The sequence below is a fragment of the Lipotes vexillifer genome, unplaced genomic scaffold (assembly GCF_000442215.2).
Source record: "Lipotes vexillifer unplaced genomic scaffold, Lipotes_vexillifer_v1.1 scaffold809, whole genome shotgun sequence".
NCBI lineage: Eukaryota > Metazoa > Chordata > Mammalia > Artiodactyla > Lipotidae > Lipotes > Lipotes vexillifer.
In genome coordinates this window covers 1,937,150-1,943,971 of record NW_006788521.1, presented here as the reverse complement: position 1 = coordinate 1,943,971, position 6,822 = coordinate 1,937,150, and the positions used below count along the sequence as shown (strand labels likewise).

At 40.4% G+C, this 6,822-nt stretch overlaps 1 protein-coding gene across 1 annotated transcript in view; it reads left to right on the top strand.

The window, feature by feature from the left end:
- The window catches only part of GALNT12 (polypeptide N-acetylgalactosaminyltransferase 12), a 37,486-nt gene that overhangs the window by 1,226 nt on the left and 29,438 nt on the right, over positions 1 to 6,822 (top strand). The gene's annotated exons all lie outside the window — the stretch shown is intronic.

Genomic DNA, 6,822 nt, shown 5'->3' with positions numbered 1-6,822 from the left:
GGAAAGAGGGCTCAGAGAGGGGGTTCTGGAGCCAAGTGGGCAGCCTCCTGTATGTACCAGGCATCTGCCACTCCTCCCTGCTCCTTGTCCCTCCTGCTTTACAGGTGTGGAAATTGGCCCAGAGAGGTCAGGTGACTCACCCAAGGCCCCACAGCTGGAAAGTGGTGGAACTGGCCTTGGGAGACTGTGACCCTCCTGGCCCCCATGGTACTGTGCTGATTTCAGGATTTTAGGCAACTGCTCTGTGCATCCTTGGTCAGAGAGAGCATGAATGTCTGCAGGAGGAGGCCCCACCTCTGCCCTCACTGGCAAAGTTTGAATGGATTTGCACCTCACTGTCTCTGCTGTTTTTCAGGATCTGCTCATGCCTAGCCTATGCTTTTACCTTACGCATTTTCACTGTTTATCTTTTTGAGTCGAGCTTTGTTTGTTGGGGTTGGTGGTAGTTCCTCCTCTTCAGCCAAATGGCTGAATATATGTTTATCTCCTTGAAACACCAAGGGTGCTCACTGAGGCAAGGTCTAGGGGAAGCTTTCAGGTCAGAATCAGGGTTCAGACCCAGCTCATGTGAAATAAAATCGTGGCTCTTTTGCTCATCAGTTCTGTGATGTTGGGCAACTTATCTAGCCTCTCTGAGCCTCAATTTCCCTATCGGCAAAATAGGGGATGAGTAGAAATAACACAACCTAGGAGTTAATAAAACACCTAACACCTGGGAACACGCTGTGTACTCAGTTCTTATTAGTTTTTCCTGCCTTCCCTGTTGCCAACAATACACTCAGGAGGTTGCTTTTAAGAGTCATCCAGGGATTGGTCATAAAGTTTTTCTTTTCCGGGTTCCAACTTCCTCTGTTGTCCCAGGTTGTGAAGTCTCTTTGAAACATTGTGGATGACCTGTGGAGCTTATGGTGTCCCATCTCCATGGTGACACAGCTGCCCTGTGTCCTATCAGGATTTGCTTATAGATCCTGCTATTGCAATGACCCTGGGAAGTTAATCCAAACCCAGCGTGATAAGGAGTGTGAATGCCTCCTGTCTTTAATTCCTGCAGCAAGGCCTGTTGGGTCATTCTTGCCTAGAGAGAAAGGTGAGCTCCATCTGTGTCGGTCTCAGCCCAGCCAGGCCTTGAGGTATAACTTAGATGTAGCCAGTAGTGTCAAGGCCTTTCACGAAGACTCACTTTTATTATAGTTCATACGGGCGTGAGGACCTAATAAGGTCTTGAGATTTAGCCTGAGAAACCAGAATGGCAGATTATGAGTTCACAGTCAGGGTCCTGGGTGAGGGGGAGGGTTAGAACTAATTAATAAGCAGAGGTGTGTTTAGGATCCTTGAATGTCATAGGAGGGAAGGTCCTGAGGGAGCATCCAGTCTAACCAGAGAGGAAGAGCCATGCCCCAAAGGTAACACACAGATCTGGGGCAGAGCTGATCTAGAACCCAGATCTTTTATTCCCTCCTCCCTTTTGATATGGAGGCAATTATTTATCCGTTAATTTTAATTATAAGAGCAATACATGTTCACTCTAGAAAAGTTTGCATATACAGAGAAGCCAAAAAAAAAGGAAAGAAAAATCATCCATAAACCTACCAACCTGGGAAGAACCACTATTAACATTTTGCTGTGTATCCTTCTAGACTTTTCCAGGTATAGAAATAGATTCTGAAAAATATACACACGGGTAAGTGGGTGAGAACATATTCAGACATGAGTATGTACAAAGGCCCACACACGTTTTTAACCAAAGTCTTTGCACTACAGGGGATCAGTGTGTTATCATAGGCAAGGGACTGTTTGGCTTGGTTCATCTGGCATCTGCAAGCCTTGGTAGCTAATAGAGACACTTCGAAGTATTGTCTGTAATTCCTCAAGACTTGGTGTAGACCCTGGCCCTTCTGTGAGGCTAATAATTCACATGCCAGTAGATTAGTGCATCGCTTTTTTTCTGTTAGTTACGGCACTGAATCGAGGAGGAAAAGGAGGAGGGAGGAGGATGACAAGGAATTCTTGCATGGTAGTATAATAAGTATAGGGTTTGCAAAACTCTTTCACAAATACCGTCTCATTTGAGCCTAGCAAGGAGAGGAAATTTTCACTGTGAGATGGCAGCAGGCCAAAGTGGGGAGCCAGATAGCTGGGTTTGTGGCCTTGGGGGACTTTGAAAAATTATGTGAGGGATCTTCCCCAGAATGATTAAATAGAGTTTTGGTGGGTAGGGCCTAGGCTGAGGCTGATGTGCAGCTAGCGTTGAAAGCTACTGGCTTAGAGCCTTTGGATTTCTCACTCCAAAGATTAAGGGTGGGTGCTTTTGAGGGTGTGGGAGAATACCAGAATTAGACAAAGTGGGGATTGATAACAGGTCAAATGCAGATGAAACTCGTGGTGACATCACAGTCAGTTACAACGTGTGTCACAAGTGGACGGTGGCTAATCATGTACCAGTACTTACAGGAAGTTTTAGTTTTCATAGATAAGGGAAGCCTTGAGATAATCCTATACTGTTATTCTCATTTGCATTCTGACCTCTTTAGCAGGAGAGAAAGGTGAGTGACAGCGCCCTTGGGGCTCTGCATTTCCACCGCACATGTATGGGGATGCCATGCATGTGAACATCAGCTGTTCTCTGCCACTGCCAAGGAGTTGTGAACCGCTGGTTAGAAAAGTGTGTAAATAATACACACAGGTGTTTGCATTTCCTGAACGCTTGCTCTGGTTTTAGCTGTATTAGTGCTATAGTTGCAGAGTGTGTATCCGAGTTTAAGGACTAGGACTTGGGTGCTAGGATGGCAAAGAGTCTCAAAATAGCTCTAAATAGGTAATTCAGCAAAAGAAAGTGTTTGTGTCTTGCTGGGGTTGGCAGGAGGGAGTTGGTTAAGATTTCTCTTTTTGCAGAGAGGTAGCCTGCTTGTCTGTTCTCTTAACATTACCTTTGGAGAAACATCACACATGGTGTGGAGATTAGACTGATGTTTCTTTGCTTCCCTGACAAGGTTGTAAACTGAGGCTATTTTATTAGTTTTTACTAGACCCATCTTGTGGTTGTCAGAGTGGCGTCCTTTCTTTGAATCAGTACCTTAAGTCTACAGAACATGTTCCTTTTGATTAGAGTTTTCATGATACCTTCTCCCATCCTTTTACTTCACTTCTTCTGTGACCTTAGCTTTTAGGCATGTCTCTAGCATGTTGCTGGATTTTGTGTTGTCATTAAAAAAAAAATCCTGACTCACAGTCTTTGACTTTAACTAGATAGTTATGTCCATTTATACTTACTGTGCTTACTGATACTTTAGTGTTTGATTATGCCATCTTACTTATGCTTTCTATTTGTTATGTTTTTTCCCTTTTTTCCATACTGCTTTTTGAACCGATAGAACCTTCTGGTTCCATTTTTCTCTCTCTATTAATTTGGCAGTTATCTATTTCCAATCTTTAGTGGTAAATTTGAAAGTATATATTTAACTGAAAAAAGTCTAAAGTTAATCGATAACTATGGATCCTAGAATGCTTTAACATTGATCATCTTCTTTCCCAATTTGTGTGTCATTTTACTCCACTATTTTAATTCTGTCTTGCTATTTAAACCAACACATTAGACATTTTTTAAAATGCAGTATTTGTTTACATTTATCCACACGTTTACCATTTTCTCTTCCCATCATTCTTTCCTGAATGGTCATCTCTGGATCTCAGAGATCTTTCTGGGATTCTTTTCTTCTTCCTGAAAGATACCATGTATTTCTTGCTGTAGACAAGGTTATTGTTGTAAACACTCAGTTTTATTTATCTGAAAATGTTTTTATTTTGCTCTTGTTCTCAAAAAATAGTTGGGTTGGGTATATAATTCCAGGTTGATAGTTTGGCATTTGAAGATAGTATTCCACTGTCCCCTGGCTTGCTCTTTGCTGTGAGATGTCTATACTGAGTTACATTTGTCTGTCATTCTTGTTTCTTTGTCATTCATTTGAGGTCTTCTTTTATTTATTTTAGCATAGTCAGCATACTTATTTTATGCTCTGTCTGATACCTCTAATATCTAGGTTCATAGATTTCCTTGTTGTTCCTCTACTCCGAGGACTTCTTTTACTTTTTTGTAAGCTGATCCATGCATTTAAAAGATTTTTTTAAAGTATCAAGAATTTTTCGGGTGTCCTTTACCAAGAGGTGTTCCCAGATATTTTAAATCTTTCATACTGCCTTGAGTGGAAGTCCTATATTCACTTTAAAAAAAGACTTATTTTCTCTATTAGTTAGGGTTCTTTGGTTGAAAGTGACTGAAAACTCAGTGCAAACTGAAATATAAAAGAAAATATATTGACTTCTATGACAGAAAAGTCTGGGATTAGAACTGGGTTCAGATTATTCTGGGCCCTGAATACAGGGACTCAAACTGATTTCATCAGGAAAATGTTGATTGGTCAGGCCTGGGGCATGTGACCTTCCCAGAGGGGTGTGTATATGTGCATATGTATACACAAGTGTGTGCACACACATTGTATGCGTGTGTGTGTGTGTGTGTGTGTGTGTGTGTGTCCAGCCCTGCACAAACAATACAGCTTGAGAGTCCAGGAGGCATGGTTCCTGAAAGAGCAAAGTGCAGTAAGATGAAGAAAGGAGAAAGCATTCTGGGCCAATAAAACACACCTATGTATATTATGACCTCCCTGGCCTGTTCTCCAAAGGATATGAATTTTCATTTTTTAAAGATGTTTATGTGATAACCTAAATATAATATAAAAGAAGATCTGGAAGTATTTGCTGCACCCATTGATTCATATCCATAAAATACATAGACATATATTGTACTGGTGGAGATCATGGTAGTCCGCACCCAGTAGGGTTGTTTTGAAGGCTAAAGGGAATAATGCATGTAGAATGCTTAGCACACTGCCTATCATGTAGTAGGCACTCAATAAATGTTACTATTATTACTAGGTATTACTAGGTATTTTCTGCAAAGCATGCAGAAAATACAGAGAAAAACACAGTTCAGCCCCTGCCCTTACAAAGCACATGGATTATACCAGAAAGTTAAGGAAAGGATGGCTTACTATGATTTAGCAGTGAATTTGGTTCTGAGCTCTCTTTTATCTCCTATGCAGAAGTGGAACCCTGAGTGATGCATAGCTGCCCTTGCCTAATGGAAGGATGCACAGCTTTTTATCACCCAGGAAAAGGGGAAAGTGTTTTTCCTGGATGCAAATTTAGAGATATTCATGAAGGATATATTGAACTTCATGAAGGAGAATGCTTTTAAAGGATGTTTTATCTTCTTTTTTTTTTCAATTGACGTATAGTTGATTTACAATGCTGTGTTACTTTCTAGTGTACATCAAAGTGATTTAGTTATATATATATATATATATATATATATATATATGCTTTTCCATTTTGGTTTATTATAGGATATTGAATATAGTTCCCTGTGCTATGCAGTAGGACTTTGTTGTTTATCTATTTTATTTATAGTAGTTTATATTTGCTAATCCCAAACTCCTAATTTATCCTTCCCTCACCCGTTTTTCCCTTTGGTAACCATAAGTTTTTTATCTATGTCTGTGAGTCTGTTTCTGTTTTGTAAATAAGTTCACTTGTGTCATATTTTAGATTCCACATATAAATCATATTATATGGTATTTGTCTTTCTCTTTCTAACTCACCTCGCTTGGTATGGTAATCTCTAGGTCCACCCATGTTGTTGCAAATGGCATTATCTTACGCTTTTTTATGTCTGTGTAGTATTCCATTATACATATGTGTGTGTGTGTGTGTGTGTGTGTATACCACATCTTCTTTATCCATTCATCTGTCGATGGACATTTAGGTTGCTTCCATGTCTTGGCTATTGTAAAGCGAAGGAGAAAGGAGAAACTATACTACGCCAACAACAAAAAAAGGAGAGGGCAGAATGTTAAATATTACTCAGTGAAGACATTTGCTATGGCAAGCTAAAGAAGTATGATTCAGCATTTTAAAAATCTTTCTTGTGATTATAAAAATGATGCATGTTCATTATAGAACTATTTTTTTTTAATAAATTTATTTATTTTTGGCTGAGTTGGGTCTTTATTGCTGCACGCGGGCTTTCTCTAGTTGTGGCGAGCAGGGCTACTCTTCGTTGTGGTGTATGGGCTTCTCGTTGCAGTGGCTTTTCTTGTTGCAGAGCATGGCTCTAGGCGCATGGGCTTCAGTAGTTGTGGCTCGCGGGCTCTAGAGCACAGGCTCAGTAGCTGTGGCACACGGGCTTAGTTGCTCCACAGTATGTGGGATCTTCCCGGACCAGGGCTCGAACCCGTGTCCCCTGCACTAGCAGGCGGATTCTTAACTACTGCGCCACCAGGGGAGCCCTATAGAACAATTTTAGAATGCAGAAAAATATAAAGAATTAAATAAGAATCAGTGATGATCCCACTGCTCAGAGATCACCATTGTTAACATTCTTGGCATATTTCTTTCTATTGTTTACTGTTTATGTGTGAGTGCATGCACACACACTTTGTTGTTCGAAGAACTGACATGATGCTGTTTATAGATCTGTACCCTGCTTTTCTGATTAAACGTCAGGGAGTGGTCATCCTTTTTTTATTGCTAAATATTCTCTGAAAACATGGCTTTGGATGGCCATGTAGCATTTCTTCATGCAACCATGAACGTTTATCCTCCGACATTTAAATTGTTTACAGAATTTCACTACTAGAAATAATGTTACAAAGAAAAATTTTTACGGCAAGCCTCCTTCAGGGTATCTCTGATTATTCACTTGGGTGAGAAATTCTTAGATGTATTGATATGAGATGAATGAGAAGAGGAACATTTTAAAGCTCT